Source organism: Musca domestica, unplaced genomic scaffold (genome assembly GCF_030504385.1).
Source record: "Musca domestica strain aabys unplaced genomic scaffold, Musca_domestica.polishedcontigs.V.1.1 4, whole genome shotgun sequence".
In the NCBI taxonomy this organism is placed as follows: domain Eukaryota; kingdom Metazoa; phylum Arthropoda; class Insecta; order Diptera; family Muscidae; genus Musca; species Musca domestica.
Genome location: NW_026712328.1, coordinates 27,047,884 through 27,068,616, shown reverse-complemented (window position 1 = coordinate 27,068,616; position 20,733 = coordinate 27,047,884). Strand labels below are relative to the sequence as shown.

The 20,733-nt window shown below is 36.2% G+C and overlaps 1 protein-coding gene across 1 annotated transcript in view; it reads left to right on the top strand.

Annotated features, from left to right (window-relative positions):
- LOC101898716 (mushroom body large-type Kenyon cell-specific protein 1) overlaps positions 1–20,733 on the top strand; it is a 387,162-nt gene that overhangs the window by 30,368 nt on the left and 336,061 nt on the right. The window contains exon 2 of the mRNA XM_059126942.1: positions 5,121–5,143. The gene's annotated coding sequence lies outside the window, so the exon portion shown is untranslated. The remainder of the gene's footprint in view (positions 1–5,120; positions 5,144–20,733) is intronic.

Below are 20,733 nucleotides of genomic sequence, written 5' to 3'. Positions count from 1 at the left end.
AGCTAGATCGCCTCAGCTCGGCGAGCTAGGAAGATTCATATATACTTTCCTATATGGGAAACCAATATTTCGAGGTGTTACATAAATTCTGGCCCAATCAAACTTATAATACCCCCAACACATAGTGTTGTAGGGTATAAAAATGCCAAAGTGTCGATCACATCAAGTAAGCGCTTCACCGGGAATCCGATTTTGTGTTTCAAAGTTACTATGATATACTTCACATAAATTCCCCATATAAACTTTTTTTGTTACGGGAGCTCTACTTAATACGCATAAGGTGTAGGGTATCATATAGTCGGCCCCGCCCGACTTCTGAACTTTCCCTACTTTTTTTGCGATGCCCTACCAAACCAAATTTGATGCCTATTGTTATGATCCCTATATTCATGCTGTAGCCATTTGATTTAATTAATTCCTCATCAAGGCTTTCTTTGTAGACGAGGATCCACTGTGTATAACAACAATTTTGCGAAACAATGCTTGTTTTTGTTTATGACGGTCGAAAATAAACAAAAAATGTAAAAAACTTTTAAATGAACGATACTCCAACGACATAACAGATACAAAAAAAAAAAAACGTTGACAAAAAAACAGCAGCAACAACAGCCAACCAACTGTTAGAGCTAGACAAACGATAGCGATGAAATGTCATTCGTCCAGCCGCAATTCATTGCAGCCTGCAATCAATTACATGGAGCGAGCTAGCGAGCGCCACATGCAAACTCAAGCTTTGTTTTGTGGCGGCAGCGTTAAATGAACAACCAGCGCCAACATAAATTGCCGAGGTTTTTTCTATTTTCGTTTGTAATACAAAAACATTTTTTGTTATCTAATTTATTAGTACGAAACCAAATTGCAATGCATTTATTATTTTTGAAGAAAAATTGCCTGGAAAGACAAAAATATTGTAAGAAAAATTAATAAATTTTGAGTTTATGACATCATCATTTCATCAGATCACAAAAAAAAGTTGTTAATTGTTCACATTTATGGGTGTTTCATGTTGAGGAAATTAAAGCATGAAGGTTAGCCAGATTTTTTTTCGAAATATTAAAATGTTCTTGAATTTGTAAGTGTTGAACATTGTGAAGTCAGCACAGGAGAGGGAGTCTAAACGTTAGGATAGAAGTATTTTGATACAACTTGGGGAGAGAGATAGTCCCCCTCAGACAGAAGACTGTATCAATTCCTTGAATTAAACCACTAACAATATCTGTTGGATCTCATCGATATTAAAATGTGGAAGATATCAGTTCGTGAAAGATTATATTAGATAAATATATCGGAGCCGAGTTCAACCAAATGAAAACATTCGTTTGAGTGTGAAAAAATATATTCAACTTAGGATAATGTTAAATATATGGTGAACAATAACAGTGAAATCTATATTCATTCGATTTGAGAGATAAAAAAAACTGCAACAAAGTCAAAAGCCCTCATTTTTACATTTTTTTTTAAATTTTATTGGATGAGAGCAAAAAATTTCGGAAATAGCATCAAATTTTAGAATAAGTTTAGATTTGTTCGAATTGGTAACCTTTGGCACGAATTATGGCCTATAAACGGCAAATGAAACCGTCACACGCTGCCCGAATGCTGCTCTGCGGTATTTTGGCCCATTTCCGGCGAAGCGCTTGCTTGAGATGATCCACACTTTGGTATTTTTTAGTGCCAACCTTGCTTTCCAAAATGCTCCAGGCATAATAGTCTATCGGATTGGTATCCCGAGATTTTGATGGACATTGGGCGCTGGAAATGAAGCGATAAACCTTCTTTTGTAACCATTCTTGGGTGGCGCGTGTTGAGTGCGATGGTGCTGAGTCCTGTTGGAATTTCCAAAATGTTTGCGTGCCCAAAGCTTTAATATACCCTCCAGAATATTTTCTCTATAATATTCGGAATTTATTCTGATGTCACGGTCGACACCGTCACCACGGCAGGCGCTTGAGTTCTGGTGGCAACCCGAAGATGTACAACTGATCCCTTTGGCAAGTAAACACGATCATTTTGTTCGGCAGTTCACCACTTTCGGCCAAACGAAGAAACTCTTTAGCTCTTTTGAGTTTATTTTCTTTCTGTTGCGTTGAAAGTTCTTGCACTTTTTGGAATTTCAATGGCTTTACCCCGAGCTCATTTGTCAATATTTGTCGAATGGAATATTACAATATGTTCAGCTCACGAGCCATTTTTCGGCCACTGCGACGCGGGTTTCGATCAAGTCGCTTCTTTACTTTTCGAACCATTTCTGCTGACGTTGCTGTTTTCTTCCGTCCACTTCCTTGACCGCGGGCTACGCTATTAGTATCACGGTAACGATCGATGGTACGAGACACAAAAGATTTATTAAAATTTAAATTTCACTGGCACAAATATAAAGAATCACACTATCACCCTGGAATTCCATCACGAATAACTTTTTTTCTGGAAAATTCTAACCAAAATGCTATTGTAGGCTTGTAAACAATATAATGAGCTGTCACTGGAATAATTTTAAGAGCAGTCGTACGAGTGACTTAGAAATGACAGCAGTCTGAAGTTGGTTGCAGTTTTTTCACCTCACCATGTATATACGAAAGCTATGTCCAAATTTGAGCCGATCTCAATACAATTTGGCAGAGGTATTTGTGAGCCGTATCTGATATTCGGTACAGGTATATCTGGGCGAAGTTGTACATCATGCTACTCCAAATCGAGGCTAAAAATCTTCTATGAATGAATAGAAGTCCCTCATCCCCAAGAAGCAAGCCTGGAAAGGGCAGTTGGATGCAAATATTCCCGAGCTCGATGTTGGTCCACATCCTCAAATCACCTTAACATACCCTCAACGATGCTATTATTTATGAACTGGCATCTGTCTAAGAATGCCAGTCCAGTCTTTGCCATAAAGACATTTATCCTATCGATTTGCGCCCGTCTGTTTGTCTGTTGAAATCACGATACAGCCCACATTATTTGACGTAGAGTTTCAAAATTTGACCCAGTAGTTTGTATTGCGTCTAGGATGCTAGGTGTAGAAAATGAGATATACCGGACCACATAAAACGGTAGCTCCTGATATTCAGTATTTTGTGTTTTCCACCAAATTGCCTTAAAATTGGTATTTTTAGTTCGTTTTCGTATAGCCCCTACACATGGGAACCTCCCAATATTCGGCATTTTGATGATTTTTGCCACATTTTTCCACGGATTTGTCTAAAAATTGGTATTTGTAGTTCGCAAAGGGTTCTAGTATTTTGATAATCCTTGTCATATCAACCACGAAATTATGTCAAATTATGTATTTAAGACTCACAATAGATTACATTATCATTCGTAGTATCTTCGTTGTGTATAATTGTCTACATAGACCCCGTTTTCGTATGGCCACCATGTAACGGTTCCAAGCACTATATATATTTTTTTTGAAAACTAACTGCAGTTTAAAGTGAAACACGTTTGAATACAGATACTTCACTATATAATGTTTTCTTTCCCTAACTACTTATTTCGTGTGACATCACTTTGTTCAAATAATTTAGAGTGACAGTATCCCTTAATAATTGCATTGTTTTAAGCTCCCAGTCTAATGTTGCTCAAACAATTCCATGAACTAGTAGTTCTGTTTTTAAACCATTGCAGATAAAAACAAGTAAAAAAGCTATAAGTTCGGTCGGGCCGAACTTTGAATACCCTCCACCATTTGGATCGAATTTGGCAATTCTCAAAAATAATAAAATCCGTTAAAAATTCTATTAAAATCTTAAAAATACCGAATGTAGCTGTTATATTAGGTTATATACGACGACATGGATTTGCATAGGAAACTTTGTCATAAACCATTACAATATTCAAATTCGTAGTTTACAAAAAAATCGGGGAATAATGTAGCTAAAATCATCAAAATACCGAATATCGGGAGGTACCGTTAAATGGCAGTTATACGAAGATGTGCACCTGCACAGACAATTAGGCTGCAGTATCCTTTACGAACTTCAAATACCAAATTTGAAACAATTCCGATGAATAGTGTCGCTAACATCATCAAAATACCGAATATCGGGAGGTACCGTTATATGGGGGCTATACGAAGACATGGACCTGCACAGACAATTTTCTGTCTTAGGCTGTAGTATCCATTACGAACTTAAATTACCAAATTTGAAACATTTCCGATGAATATTGTCGCTAAAATCATAAAAATACCGAATATCGGGAGGTACCGTTATATGGGGGCTATACTAAAACGTGCAAAAGTCCTGCAGACATAATATACATATGAGTAAAATTTTATCAATCTACTTCAATTCGTTCGGAAATCCTAATATTTGCAAATCCTAATATTTGCGTCAGTACTCGATCAGGTGTGAAAATGGACAACATCGGTCTACTCCATCAAGTACCTCCCCCACAATGTGATGTTAGAGTCCGATTGTCTTTAAATTTCACACATCCTAATCATTATATTAGCCCAAGGTCTGGTGTAAAGATGGAGTATATCGGTCCACTTCTTCTGGTACCTCCCCCACAAATAGTCGAAATTTTAAAAATATATATTTTCTGCACAGAAAGGAAAGCAATAATCTAATTTTGAAAAACATAACGCTCAAAGAAAGCGAAATAAGGATCTAACTCTCTTCAGATTTCACACAAGCATTTTTGCTAACACCAGATCTGTTGTGAAGATGCTATATATCTGCGAACACCTGCTGGTACCTCACCCACAAAGGGACACAATTTTCAATATTTTCATCTGTCATAAATTGCGAAACAACTCAGCGATTCTTTACAATTGATTTATCCATCTGCTATAATAATATTTATATCATATTTATTTAGGTCCGATACGAAATGAACAATATTGACCCATTCTTTCAAAACCCACTCCATAGAGGGTGAAGAGGGCTGAGGGCATACATCTGTCGGCAAAACCGACCGATACTTTTTTACTTGTTTGAATTTCTTATATGGTAGAAAACTATCTGGAAGACGTATTTAGTATTTACATGAATTAAAGTGTTTAAGGAATCCCCGATTTGAAAAATATTGATGATGTACTCTGTTTTGCTTTACATCAAAAATTTATAAAAAGTAAACAAATCTTGTTTCAAATATATTTAATTTTTCCATTTTATTTACAGATAAAACACTTTCCAATACCAAAGTAAGTAAACAGTATTTCATTATTTCACCATTTAATGGCTCCCGAAGTCCAAAATAAAAGTTTTTGTTATTGATACTAAAAACATTCTTCAAAATTATACCGCCTCCATAGAAACGAACAATTTTGATAAAATTAAAAACCTTTGTATTTCCCAAATTTATACTCAAAACTATGCTGCAGTTTACTATTCAGCTATGAGTGTTATTTCTTACCTTCCCCAAAGAAGGATACAGCGCAATAAAATAGAAACAAAAATACTTAACCATTACAGTAGCCTGTGTGTGTGTTTGTATCTTGTCTACTAGGGTCGCACATTTTTGTTTTTTTTTTTTTTTTTTTGCTTTTCTCGTTAGCTGAACAACAATTTGCAACAGGTGCTTACAATTACAATACCTTTGGTAGTCCATGGCTCCTTCTACTGTGGCACTTGGGAGCTGGGCAACGAGCGAAGGAACTTGTTTAGTGTGAAAACAAGTGGAAATATAAGGCTCGGGTTACAATAACAAACGCATAAACATAGCGATTGTGTAGTAAATTGTGTTTGCAACTCAACAACTTGCAATGCTGGAGAGGCAGAGGCATATAACTATTCTACGCTTGCCGGCATTGCAGTTGCCGCAGCTGCAGCATCGTCTGAACGGCTGTGTATAAAGTTTTAATAACAGATAAAAGAAGTGGAAACATTATGTCTTATAAAATGATAATAGTTCTTCCTTCCGCTTTTTCTGGGAGTGGTGAGGTTTTGGGCGATTTCCAAAATTGCATGAATATCATATATTAAGTCTGTAGATAATTCAAATTCTATTTTAGAAGAAATTCTGAGGGAAATTTTGAAATTTTCGCTCTTTTTAGCAAATCAATAAGGAAAGGTCAAAAGTCGGACGGGACGGGGTAACAAAAAAATTTATATGGGGAATTTTTGTAAAGTAGATCATACCAACTATGAACCTTATTTGAATGCGTATCATTTAGAGTAGTCACAATTTGCAAACTATATCCAACTCCAAATCGATTTTCAACAAATTTGACGGAGGCTTTTGTAAATTTTAGAATAAGTTTAGATTTTTTCAAATTAGTCACCTTTGGCACGAATTATGGCCTTCAAACGGCCAATGAAACCGTCACACGCTGCCCAAATGCTGCTTTGCGGTATTTTGGTCCATTCCCGGCGAAGCGCTTGCTTGAGGTGATCGAAACTTGGGTATTTTTTAGTGCCGACCTTGCTTTCCAAAATACTCCAGGCAAATAGTCCAAGGGATTGGAATCCGGAGGTTTTGGTGGCGCTAGAAATGAAGCGAGGAACCTCATTTTGTAACCATTCTTGGGTGGCGCGTGCTGAGTGCGATGGTGCTGAGTCCTGTCCAAGCCAAAATGTTTGCGTGCATTTACTCTGATGCCTCGGTCGATTTATATGAGCGGAGAGCGACCATCGGCGGTCCACAACATCACCATGGCTATGGTGCTTGAGTTCTGGTGGCCAAGGTGCACATTTTCAGCTGATCTCTTTGGCAAGTAAACACGATCATTTTGTTTTTTTTTTTACAAACTGCTGGGCAACGCATGCTTTCTCATCGGAGAAAACCAAATTCGGCAGTTCACCAGTTTCGGCCAAGCGAAGCAACTCTATAGCTCTTTTGAGTCTATTTTCTTTCTGTGCGGTGTAAGTTTTTGCACTTTTTGGAAGTTCAATGGCTCATTTTTCAATATTTGCCGAATGGAATATTTCGATATGTTCAGCTCACGAGCTATTTTTCGGCCACTATGACGGGGTTTTCGAGCAAGTCGCTACTTTACTTTTCGAACCTTTTCTGCTATTGTTGCTGTTTTCTTCCGTCCACTTCCTTGACGTCGAGCGACGGTACGGGACACAACATTTTTATTTATTCACATTTGAATGCAGGAGTGCTCTAAAGATAACCACTTGTGGTTTTCCATAAAAAAATTAAAGAAATCACACTATCACGCTTGAATTCCATCAGGAATAACTTTTTTTCTGGAAAATTCTCACCAAAATGCTTTTGTTCGCTTGTGAACAATATAATGAGCTGCCACTAGAATAATTTTAACAACTGTCGGACGAGTGGCTTATATATGACAGCAATCTGAAGTTGGCTGCAGTTTTTTCATCTCACCCTGTATATGGGAGCTATATCCAAATCTGAACCGATCTTTTCAAATTGTCAAAATTTGAAGCACTTTTTTCTGAGTTGTATCTTATAAATGGTACCAACGATCATTGTTGTGGAATGCATTTGAAGTACTTGTTTCTAGGATGAATTCAGTGGAGTCAGAACTGCCAAAATTCAGTGCATACGGTCTGATGTTAGCCATTTTGTGCACAATAAGCCTGATATCGGGTAAAGATATATATTAGAGTTATATCCAACACTAATCCGATCTCGATAAAATGTTACAGAGGTCTTTTTAAGCTCCATAAGTTACCTGGTACCAAATATCATTTTTGTAGACTACATACTTCGCTTGTCAGGGACTTAAAACCCCAAATCAGAATATATTATATTTATTGTGTCCAAAAATTAACATTTTGTCTATATATATATATATATATATATATATATATATATATATATATATAAATTTTTTTTTTTTTTTTTTTTTTCCTACCTACCAATTTCCCGGCACTGTTAAATGCAGCTGCTTTCCTCAGACGGCTTACATGTCGGTTTCAATGTTGCCGGCACGAGCTTTGCACTTTTCCACAGGCAATTTGGCACAAAATTTATAACCAGTAAAGTAGGCAGCAACAAGCTTTTCGTTGCCACGAACTGTTGCTTACTTCATGTACATGGTGGATAAGTTACTATTAATAATGGCCGTTTTCCTCAATTTCCCTGGTCATAATATCGAAATTGTGAATGAATGAGTTTGGCGAATATCGACGACTAAGAAAAAACGAAGGAAGGAAGTTACTCCTATTTAAACCTGATTTGAACTTGTGAACGAGAAAGCAACGGAATTTAGAAGCACGAGGTGAAGACTTCCGAGTACAAATGCATTTACAAATAACTTTTAATATACTATGTTCTGAGGCTGGATTTGTAGTCTAAACCAAAAAAAGCTCGACTTCACATACCAGATTTAAAGATGGGAATGTAGTTCCAATCTTGATGGTAAGTCCCAATAAAAGGATACCCACAACTAAATGGTCAAATGCTGAGGGTCACCATTACTACTGACAACCAAAACAAAAACTTTTTGAACCTGAAAACCTCTGTTATTTTATGCGGCACAGTCAACAGCAAAACTTTGTTAATAGGAACGGGTTTAGCAAATAGTGTTGAAGTCTTCAGGGCAGTACACCTTGTGGTAGACATGACGATATTTACTGCTTTCAATTTTGACAACATTTCTTGTTAGATATCTACGAATTATCCTAAACTGAGATTCTTTCCATCAATTATTAATCCATGTATACAAAAGAGTAGTGAAACAACTGCCTGACGGACTGGCCTAAAATCAAAGTCTATACGAATTGGCTGAAGCTGGAATCTTGAAAATTTGCACGAGTGCCTATCTTGGTGCATAAACGTGTGATAAGGCTGGATTTTTGGAAATTCGTACAAAAAGGGTTCGAAAAGTAACTTATGGAGTGCTGGATAGATGTACGAATACGAACTTAACGGTTACGAAAAGTTCTTAAATGGTACTAAGCTTTTTAAAATAGTACCATTTCGTATTATGTGAACGGATAGGGCTAAAAACTTGATGAGAAACAAAGTTAGAAAGTAAGTTTGAAATATATAGGTGTTTATACCCTACACCACAAGCTGGTCAGGGTATTATGTCTTTGTGCATTTGTTTGTAACAGGCAAAAGGAAACGAGATAGACCCATAGTTCCTTTTGATGATCTGCATAGAATCACATTCTGAGTCGATTTATGCATGTCCGTCCGTCCGTCTGTCCATGTATTTTTGTAAAGAAAGTACAGTTCGCATTTATTGCCCTACGAACCCTATTGAAATTGGTGATAATCGGTCAAAATTTAGATATTTCTCCTATATATATCTTCGTCCGATTTGCTTTTTATTGTGCACCAAACGTGTAATATCAGTCCGAATAGTATGGAATTTTTCACGTACGATCAGATTGGACCTGAAAACAAGTATGCCAAATTTGATCGAAATCGGTTCAGATTTGGATATAGCTCCCATATATAACTTCATCCAATTTACCTTTTATTGTGCACCAAACGTCTAATATTTGCCCAAATTGGATGAAATTTGGCACTTACGACCGAATTGAGTCTAGAAGCTAGTATGTCAAATTTGGCGAAGATCGGTTCAGATATAGCTATAGCTCCCATATATATTGTTCATCCGATTTGTTGTATTTATTACCTACAGCCGTAATATGCACTCCGTAACAACAATTTTCAGGGAAATATAACAAATACAGCTCAGAATTATCTTTGCCAAATTTTATCGAGATCGGTTCCGATTTGGATTTAGCTCCCATATATATTTTTATCCGATTTCAAATTAATTGTGCACCAAATGGGCAATACAAGTCCGAATTTAAATGATACAAATGCTTCGGCATATTTAGTCCTTTGAACTTTAAATTATAATTATAATCATAGCGTGCACGATTTAATTCTCCCATGAAAACTTTTAATTGTTATGCGAAGCTCTACTAAATTAGCAAAGTGGTGTAGGGTATCATAAAGTCGGCCCCGTCCGACTTTAAGACTTTCTTTACTGGTTTTGAAAATGTGTGTGTACTAATTGTACGAAATTTGGAACAGTTTGGGTTAGGGTGAACGAATGACGCTCATATTGTACAATTTTGTCTTGGGGTTCCTTTTTTGTGGTTGGTTTGGGATAAAGAGGTGGTTTTGTAAAAGAGTACTGTAAGTGCACGAAAAGTACTCAATAATACTATATTTGGTGTCATTTGGTATTGTGTAAACAGATAGTGCTTGAAATCTGAAATTTGGCATTAGGGTCGCGAAAATGTTTGGTTTCGAACATGTGTACTATAATTGTACGAGAAGTACTAAATGGTACTACATATGGTAAATCTCTAAAGATAAAACTATAAAATTTGATATTTAGATTACTGATGATGTCTGTTCTCGAGATTTGATGTTGGTTTTGAAATGCATCCTATATTTGCAAGAAAATTATTAAATGGTAATAAATTTGCTATTGAGTGAAGGGATAGGGATGAACTCTAAAATTTAATATAAAGATCACTGTTGGTATCTGAAATTTAGATATGTTGGTGGTTCTGGAAAATAGGTACTATAATTGTATGAAAAGTACTAAATAGTACTAGCTTTGTTATTGGGTAAAGGAATAGGGTTGAAATCCTGAAATTTGATATAATTGTCACTGTCAGTGGTTAAGATATGGAAGTGGTTTTGGAAGTGTGTACTATAATTGTTCGAAAAGTACTAAGCGATACTAAATTGAGTACTGGGTTAAGGGATAGAGCAGACATCCCGATATTGGATATTGACGTCTATGTTTGGACACATGTTCTATAATTGTACGAAAAGTACTAAATTTTGTATTGGAAAGCGTTTGAGAGAGAGAGAGAGAGAGAGAGAGAGATTTGATACTGATGTCACCGTTGGTGTCTGTGGTTGAAAGAAGGATCTGGTTTTGGATGCGCCTACTAAAGTTGTACTAAATTGTAATAAATTTGGAAATGGGCGAAATGGGTATCTGAAGTTGAGATATAGAGATTGTTTTGAATATTAGTACTATAATTGTTCGAAATGTACTAAATTGAACTAAATTCGGTATTGGGTGATGGGATAGAGCTGAAACAGTGAAAATTTATATTACGATAACTGTTGGTGTCTAGGATTGAGATATCGAACAGTTTTGCATATACATAAGTACAACCAGTAAAGAAAGTTTTAAAGTCGGGCGGGGACGACTTTATGATACCCTACACCACTTTGCTAATTTAGTAGAGCTCCACATAACAATTAAAAGTTTTTATGGGAGAATTCAATCATACACGCTATGATTATAATTATAACTTAAAGTTCAAAGGACTAAATATGCCGAAGCATTTGTATCTTTTAAATTCGGAATTGTATTGCCCATTTGGTGCACAATTAATTTGAAATCGGATAAAGATATATATGGAACCTATATCCAAATCTGAACCGATCTCGATACAATTTGGCAAAGATATTTCTGAGCTGTATTTGATATATTTCCCTGAATATCGTTGTTACGGAGTGCATACTACGGCTGTGGGTAACAAATATGACAAATCGGATGAACAGTATATATGGGAGCTATAGCTATATCTGAACCGATTTCGATCAAATTTGGCATACATATTTTCAGACCTATTTTGTATATGCAAAATTCCATACCATTCAGGCTGATATTACACGTTTGGTGCACAATAAAAGGCAAATCGGACGAATATATATATGGGAGCTATATCTAAATTTTGACCGATTATTTCCAATTTAAATAGGGTTCGTCCTTGGGCCAAAGAAATGACCTGTGCAAAATTTCATCTGGATCGGGCAATAAATGTGAACTGTACTTTGTTTACAAAAATACATGGACAGACGGACATGCATAAATCGACTCAGAATGTGATTCTATGCAGATCATCAAAAGGAACTATGGGTCTATCTCGTTTCCTTTTGCCTGTTACAAACAAATGCACAAAGACATAATACCCTGACAACCTTGTGGTGTAGGGTATAAAAATTATATACTAAACGTTACTTCATTTATTATTGATTGAATGTATAGAGGTGGAATCCCGAAATTTAATATTGAGATCTCTGTTGGTATATGGTGTTGAGATCTAGTGGTGGTTTTGCATGTACATACTATAATTGTACAAAAAAGTACTAAATTTTGTATTGGGTGAGGGGATAAGATTGGAATCCTCTAATTTGATATTAAGGTCATCTGCTGACATCGGGTGTTGAGATCTGTTGGTGGTATTGCAAATGCGTACTATATTTGTTCGAAAATTACTGAATGTTGGTGTCTAGGATGGAGAGTTTAGATTGTTTTGGATATGTGTACTAAATGTTACTATTTTTGGTATTGGGTGAAAAAAGCACAGAAAGCATGGTTGTGGATCCATCGTGCAATGGTTTTATTTATATTCTCTTCGGTAAACAATAAAATTAAAGATTTTAAAGACATCAGGGTGTAGAAAATAAATATTTTACTATTATTCATTCCGTAAAAAATAACCTGAACAAGTAAAAAAACATTAAGTTCGGCCGGGCCAAACTTTTAATACCCTCCACCTTAGGGTAAAGGAAACATTAGAAGAAATGTGGCAAAAACCATTAAAATGTCGAATATCGGGAGGTACCGTTATATTGGGGCTATACCAAATCGTCGACCTACACATGCAAGGTTCCGCCAACGGAGCTAGAACCCATCATGACCTACAAATACCAATTTTCAGATAAATACGTGAAAAAATGTGGCAAAAATCATCAAATTACCGAATATCGGGAGGTACCGTTATATGGGGGCTGTACCAAAACGTGGACCTATAATTACAATGACTCGCCACACGAACTGGGACACATTATCATCTACAACTGCCAAATTTTCAGTGAAATTCGTGAAAAAATGTGTCAAAAATCATCAAAATACCGAATATTGGGAGGTACCGTTATATGGGGACTATACCAAAACGTGGACCTATACATACAATGTTTCGCCATACGAACTAGGACCCATTATGACTCACATATACCAATTTTTAGACAAATCAGTGAAAAAATGTGGAAAAAATAATCAAAATATCGAATATCGGTAGGTACCGTTATATGGGGGCTATACCAAATCATGGACCCATACATGCAATATTTCGCCACCGGAGCTGGAACCCATTATGACCAACAAATATCAATTTTTAGACAAATCCGTTAAAAAATGTGGCAAAAATAATCAAAATATCGAATATCGGGAGGTACCATTATATGGGGGCTATACCAAAACGTGGCACAATAAAAGGTAAATCGGACGAAGTTATATATGGGAGCTATATCCAAATCTGAATCGATATCGATAAAATTTAGCAAATGTATTTTTGAGCTGTATTTGATATATTTCCCCAAATATTGTTTTTGTAGAGTGTATATTACGGCTGCGGAGGACAAAAATAACAAATGGGATGAACAATATATATGGGAGCTATAGCTATATCGGAACCGATTTCGATCAAATTTGGCATATCGAATATCGGGAGGTACCATTATATGGGGGCTATACCAAAACGTGGACCTATACATTCCATGTTTTGCCACACGTACAGGGACCCGTTATGACCTACAAATACAAATTTTCAGACAAATCCGTGAAAAAATGTGGCATAAATCATCAAAATACCGAATATCGGGAGGTACCATTATATGGGGACTATACCAGAACGTGGACCGATATATCTCATTTTCAATACCATCCTAAACACAATACCAATTGCTCTGCTAAATTTTGTAAATAATGTGGGCTGTATCGTGATTTCAACAGACAGATAGACAGACAGACAGACGGACAGACAGACAGACGGACAGACAGACGAACATCGTTAGATCGACTTAGAATTTTATGCTGATTATGAATATATATACTTTATGGGGTCTACGACGAATATTTAAGGATGTTACAAACGGAGTAACAAAGTTAATATACCCTCCTTTCCAAGGTGGAGGGTATAAAAATATATGGAACCTTGAAAGTCTGATGTATGAGATTTTTTACAAAAATATTGTTGAAACTGAACAAATTGTGCATTTTGAGTACTAGAAAGGCCTAACACGAACTGTTGGAACGAATCTAAAATACTAAGGTAGACTTTTTCCTGCGAAGTAGCGGGCACACTATTGTAAATAATATTCTTTTTCTCCACAAAGTAATCATCAAATCAAAACTCAACAGATTCTTGGTGAATTCATGATTTATTATTGAAATATTTTTTGAATAATAATAATATTATTTATTTGTGGTTTAGCCTATTTCAAAATAATTTGGCCTTTAAAAAACTGATGTGTTTTTGTGTAAACAAGTGGTTACATTTATTATTTTTTTTTCGTATGACCAGCTCCTTATCTAACACATGCACATTTATTGCTATAACATCAACAACCGCAATTCCTAAATATGTTGTTATTGTTGCTTTTGCAGTTTTATTTTGTTACTTTTGTTGTTATTGTTATACCTACAATACTATTTTTTGAGAATGCATTTAATTTTTGTTTTCGGTGCAATTGTATATTTCTGTAAGTGTGTCGAAATCAGGGCAAATTCATCATCGCACAAAGATAAGGTTTCACATACGGTTTGTCCCGCTCGTATATTTTTGCAACCCCCCAAACAACCCGACTGCGAATCCCTCTAGCTGGGATTAAAACGAAAAAAAAAACAGTTTTGTCGTAATTTGATGTTGTTGATTTTTGTGATATTTTCGTGAGTCGTCTGCTTTTATTTTCGACAAGCGTTATTTGCCATGTGTTGTTAATCATTTGGTATTTTTTTTTATATGGCGTTTATATAGTTTTTTATACGTATGTACATGTGTATATGAATATGTGTATTTTTTGATAATACAAAGGTGACCTCAATTTGATGAAATTATTTGTGCACATATTTTTCCTGATAAGAGTTGTATTTTATATTACAATATTTTTTCGACAATTACACAGGATTGCTAAAAAAAATAGGTAGGGCTGTGTTAATATTATTATTTTTTTTAGCTTATGATGATTTTTATTTTTGAAATAAATTATCGAACTACCAAGATATCAATAAACAATAAAAATTTAACTTCATTTTTCCCCAGGACAATATCATTTTGAAGATACTCGCTATAGGGAACACAACACAACAAATTACTATATGGTCCGCAGCATATAGTAGTAAAAACTATTTCATGGTCTTCTACCTAATATTGAGTTCAAAGGTGAGTTTAGTTTTGAATTTATTGGAATGATAATGCTATAATATTATGATGTTACATTACGACAACGCGGGTTTTACTTACTGTGGAAGAACATTATTTATGCAGGGTGAGATGAAAAACTGTAACCGAATTTCATTTCAAAGCCACTCGTCCGACAGCTACTAAAATCATTCCAGTGACAGCTCATTATATTGTTAACAAGCGTACAAAAGCATTTTTGAGAATTTTCCAGAAAAAAAAAGTTATTCGTGATGGAATTCAAGCGTGATAGTGTGAATTCTTTATATTTGGCTGGAAAACCACAAGTGGCCATCGTTAGAGCACTCCAGCATTTACAATGTGAATACATCTTTTGTGTTTCATAACATCGCTAGTTACCGTGGTAGCGTAGCCCGACGTCAAGAAAGTGGAATGGAAACAAGTAAAAAAGCAGTAAGTTCGGCCGGGCCGAACTTTGAATACCCTCCACCATTTGGAACGAATTAGGAAATTTTCAAAAAAATAAAATTCGTTAAAATTCAGTTAAAATCTGTAAAATACCTAATATCGGAAGGTGCCGATATATGGGAGATATACGATATTGTGGACCTATATAGACGATTCTCTTTCAGGGGGTAAAGTGCTCAAAAAGAACTCCTTGTGTGGAATTTCAGACAATTCCGTTGAAAAATGTGGCTAAAATCAACAAAATACCGAATATCGCGGGGTACCGTTATATGGGGGCTGTACCTATATAGACCTATATAGATAATTCTCAGCCAAGGGATAAAGTATCCACAAGGAACTTCTTGTATGGATTTTCAGACAGTTCCGTTGAAAAATGTATCTAAAATCGTCAAAATACCCAATATCGGGTGGGACAGTTATATGGGGGATATACCACATCGTGGACCTATATAGACAATTCTCTTTCAGGGGGTAAAGTGCACAGAAGGGACTTCTTGTGTAGAATTTCAGACAATTCCATTAGAAAATGTGGCTAAAATAACAAAAATGCCGAATATCGGGGGTACCGTTATATGGGGGCTATACGATATCGTGGACCGATATAGCTTATCTTCGAACTTGACCTGCCTGCAGACAAAAGACAAATCTGTGCAAAATTTTAGCTTCCTATCTTAATTCGTTTTGACTGTAACGTGATTACAACAGACGGACGGACATGGCTAAATCGTCTTAGAATTTTACGCTGATCAAGAATATATCTACTTTGTTGGCTCTGACATGAGTATTTCGATGAGTTACAAACGGAATGACGAACTTAATATATCCGCCATACTATGTATGGTGGAGGGTATAAAAATAGCAAAATTAGCAGAATTGGTTCGTAAAATTAAGGAAAGAAGCGACTTTATCTAAACACGCGTTGCAGTGGCCGTCATTCCATTCGGGAAATATTGAAAAATGAGCTCGGGGTAAGGCCATTGAAATTCCAAAATGTGCAAGAACTTACACCGCAATAGAAAGAAAATAGGCTCAAAAGAGCTGAAGAGTTTCTCCGCTTGGCCGAAAGTGGTGAACTGCCGAATTTGGTTTTCTCCGATGAGAAAACATTCATTGTCCATCAGTTTGTAAGTCAACAAAATGATCGTGTTTACTTGCCAAAGCGCCGCCCATTGTGATGGCGTGGGCCGCCATAACAGCCGTTGATCGCTCTTCGCTCGTATTAATCGACCGTGGTATCAGAATAAATGCTGAATATTATCGCGAAAATATTCTGGAGGGTGTAATAGAGCCTTGGGCACGCAAACATTTTGGCCGCAGACCTTGGACATTCCAACAGGATTGAGCACGCGCCAACCAAGAATGGTTACAAAATGATAAAATCTTCGGATACCAATCCGTTGGACTATTGTGTCTGGAGTATTTTGGAAAACAAGGTTGGCATTAAAAATGCTAAAGTGTCGATCACCTCAAGCAAGCGCTTCGCCGGGAATGGGCCAAAATACCGCAGAGCAACATTCGGCCTTTTTTCGGCCACTGCGACGTGGGTTTCGATCAAGTTGCTACTGAAGTTGCTGTTTTCTTCCATTCACTTCCTTAACGTCGGTCTACGCTACCAGTATCACGGTAACGAGCGATGGTACAAGACACAAAAGATTCATGCGGATTTAAATGCTGGAGTCCCCTAGCAATAGCCACTTGTGGTTTTCCAGCCAAATATAAAAAAATCACACTATCACGCTATAACTTTTTTTCTGGAAAATGCTCACCAAAATGCTTTTGGACGCTTGTAAACAATATAATGAGCTGTCACTGGAATAATTTTAACAGCTGTCGGACGAGTGGTTTAGAAATGATAGCAGTCTGAAGTTGGTTGCAATTTTTTCATTTCACCACGTATATTGGAGTTATAGCATTATCTGAATCGGATGAAAAATATATGTGGCAGTTATAGCTATATCTGAACCGAAATTTGATGTACTTGCTTCTAAACTAAATTCGGTCGGACGTGCCAAATTTGTGACCATTTAAATTGACATTGGCTATTTGGTGCACAATAAACCCGAAATCGGTTGAAAATATATATGTAAGCTTTATCGAAATTTGAACCGATTCTCACCAATTTTCAATAGGGTTCGTCCTTTTATCAAAGAAATATTGTTTGGAAAATTTCTCCTAAATTTCATAAATGCGACCTGCATTTTGATCACAAAAAATACATGGACTGCCGAACGGACGAGCAGACTGACATGCATAAATCGACTTAGAAACTGATTCTATAAAGATCCTCAAAAGCAACTGTGGTTCTACATCGCTTCCGTCTCCATGTTACAAACATAATACCATTACCAGTATGTGTTGTAGGGTATAAACACTCCCATCTATCCTTAAAAAATAATTTTTGAAAAATCAACATTTATTTGCACGGTTGCTTAGAAAACCAGGACTGCTGTTTCTTTGAATAAAAATTGAAAATATTTGGTATTTAAACTGAAACGGTATATTGAAATAAGCCGTACCATGTTAAAATAAAGGTAAGGATGTACCTGGATGCTTAAAATTTACCTTATAAACACATTATTTATACCCTCCACCATACATAGTATGGAGGGTATATTATGTTCGTCATTCCGTTTGTAACTCATCGAAATAATTATTTTAGACCCAACAAAGTATATATATTTTTGATCAGCGTAAAATTCTAAGACGATTTAGCCCTTTCCGTCCGTCTGTCTGTCCGTCCGTCCGTCTGTTGTAATCACGCTACAGTCTAAACGAATTAAGATAGGAAGCTAAAATTTTGCACAGATCTCTCTTTTGTCTGCAGGCAGGTCAAGTTCGAATATCGGTCCACGATATCGTATATCCCCCATATAACGGTACTCCCCTATATTCGGTAGTTTGATGATTTTAGCCACATTTCCCAATGGAATTATCTGAAAATCCACACAAGGAGTTCCTTGTGAATACTTTACACCCAGACATAGATTTGTCTTTATAGGTCCACAATATCGTATATCCCCCATATATCGGCACGTTCCTATATTCGATATTTTAAAGAATTTTTAATGGATTTTATTTTTTGAAAATTTTCTAATTCGTTCCAAATGGTGGAGGGTATTCAAAGTTCGGCCCGGACGAACTTACTGCTTTTTTACTTGTTTATTTTTGGTAATTAGATTTATTGCTGGTAAATAATTGACATTTCTGTGGTCGTAATTTATCTTGTTCATAGAACAAAGTAAAGGTTAAGTAACTACAATTTTTTGCTGGGTAACTTTCTGTTACAAGAACATTCATCAACTAAATTCTACGACGCCTACAAAATATGAATCTAATGGTTTCGTCTAAAATGTTCCTAAAATTTGCCACTTTCATGCCTCAATAACATTTCTACTTAATAGCTGGTATTTCTAACCAGTTCTCTAATATTTCTCTTGGCCATAACCACTCACTCACTCACATGGGTGCAACGTTGACCAAAGTGCCAAAAAAACAATCAAATATTGTCAAATGCCTTTATCAAACGGATGGCTGAGGAGCAGACTTAAATAATATGTACTTAAAATTCCGCATTTCGTACATGTTTTGGTGCGAGACGAGATAACGATGTGCCATTTAGTAAATGCCAAAGCGACTGATTTGTCACATTAAATGGCTTATTTTAGTACGAATTTACACAGAAAATAACAGTTTTCGCACTTGATCTTGACGTTTAAAGTATGCGCGTGCGCGACAATATTGAATGAGAATGGACGGACAGACAAACATACAGTTCACAAAGTAGTAACACCGCCACAAACAAAAGCCAGTAACTTCACATAAATACAGACCACAAACAACGGTGCCGTTGAACAGAGCAACAACATTAACGAATGCAAAAGTGGTTTTAGCCAAATTCGTTCGTTCGTTCGTTCGATCGTTCGTTTGAGAACGTTGCTCTGAAAATTTCCAATTGTGTGTCTGGCTTTGTTGCAGGGAAAACACCAAAATCAGTGGCGAAGAAGTAGAAGGCGAAGAAGTCTAACTGGCAAATGGCTAAGAAAGACAAAATGGTATGCCACAACTAACAAATGGATAGATCATGATTTGTTTCTGTAGCTTTTCAGCTGTTGTTGTTGCTATTGACCAAGACCATTTTGTTTTTGTATTTCTTCACTATTTTGCAAATGAAATTATGGGTATCTTTAGTCTATTAACCGGTGTGTAACAAGAGGTCAAATAGAAATTGAACAAGTAAAAAAGCAGTAAGTTCGGCCGGACCGAACTTTTAAAACCCTCCACCATTTGGTCAAATTTGGCAATTTCCAAAAAAAAAAAAAAAAAAAAAAAAAAAAAAAAAAAAAAATCGGTCAAAAATTCTGTTAAAATCTTAAAAATACCGACGACGTGGACCTGCATAGGCAACTTTTGTCATAAGTTATTACAATATTTAAATGCGAAACTTGAAGAAAAATCTGTTAATAATGTAGCTAAAACGATCAAAATACCGAATATGGGGGGTACCGTTATATGGGGGCTATATGTAGACGTGGACCTACATGGCTAAGGACTAAGGATGTAGTATCCATTACGAACTTCAAATACCAATTTTGAAACGATTCCGGTAAATAATGTCGCTAAAATCATCAAAATACCGAATATCGGGGGTACCGTTATATGGGGGCTACACGAACACGTAAACCTGCACAGACAATTTTCTGGCATGGGCTGAAGTATCCATTACGAACTTCACATGCGAAATTTGAAACAAATAATGTCGCTAAAATCATCAAAATACCGAATATCGGGGGGTACGGTATAAGGGGGGCTACACGAAGACGTGGACCTGCACAGATAATTTTCTGTCCTAGGATGTAGTATCCATTACGAACTTCAAATACCAAATTTGAAACGATTCCGGTAAATAATGTCGCTAAAATCATCAAAATACCAAATATCGGGGGGTACCGTTAAATGGGGGCTATATGTAGACGTAGACCTACATGGCTCATTTTTTGACTTAGGATGTAGTATCCATTACGAACTTCAAGAACCAAATTTGAAACGATTCCGGTAAACAATGTCGCTAAAATCATCAAAATATCGAATATCGGGGGGTACCGTTATGTGGGGGCTACACGAAGACGTGGACCTGCACATATAATTTTCTGTCTTAGGCTGTAGTATCCATTACGAACTTTAAATGCCAAATTTGAAACAATTCCGGTGAATA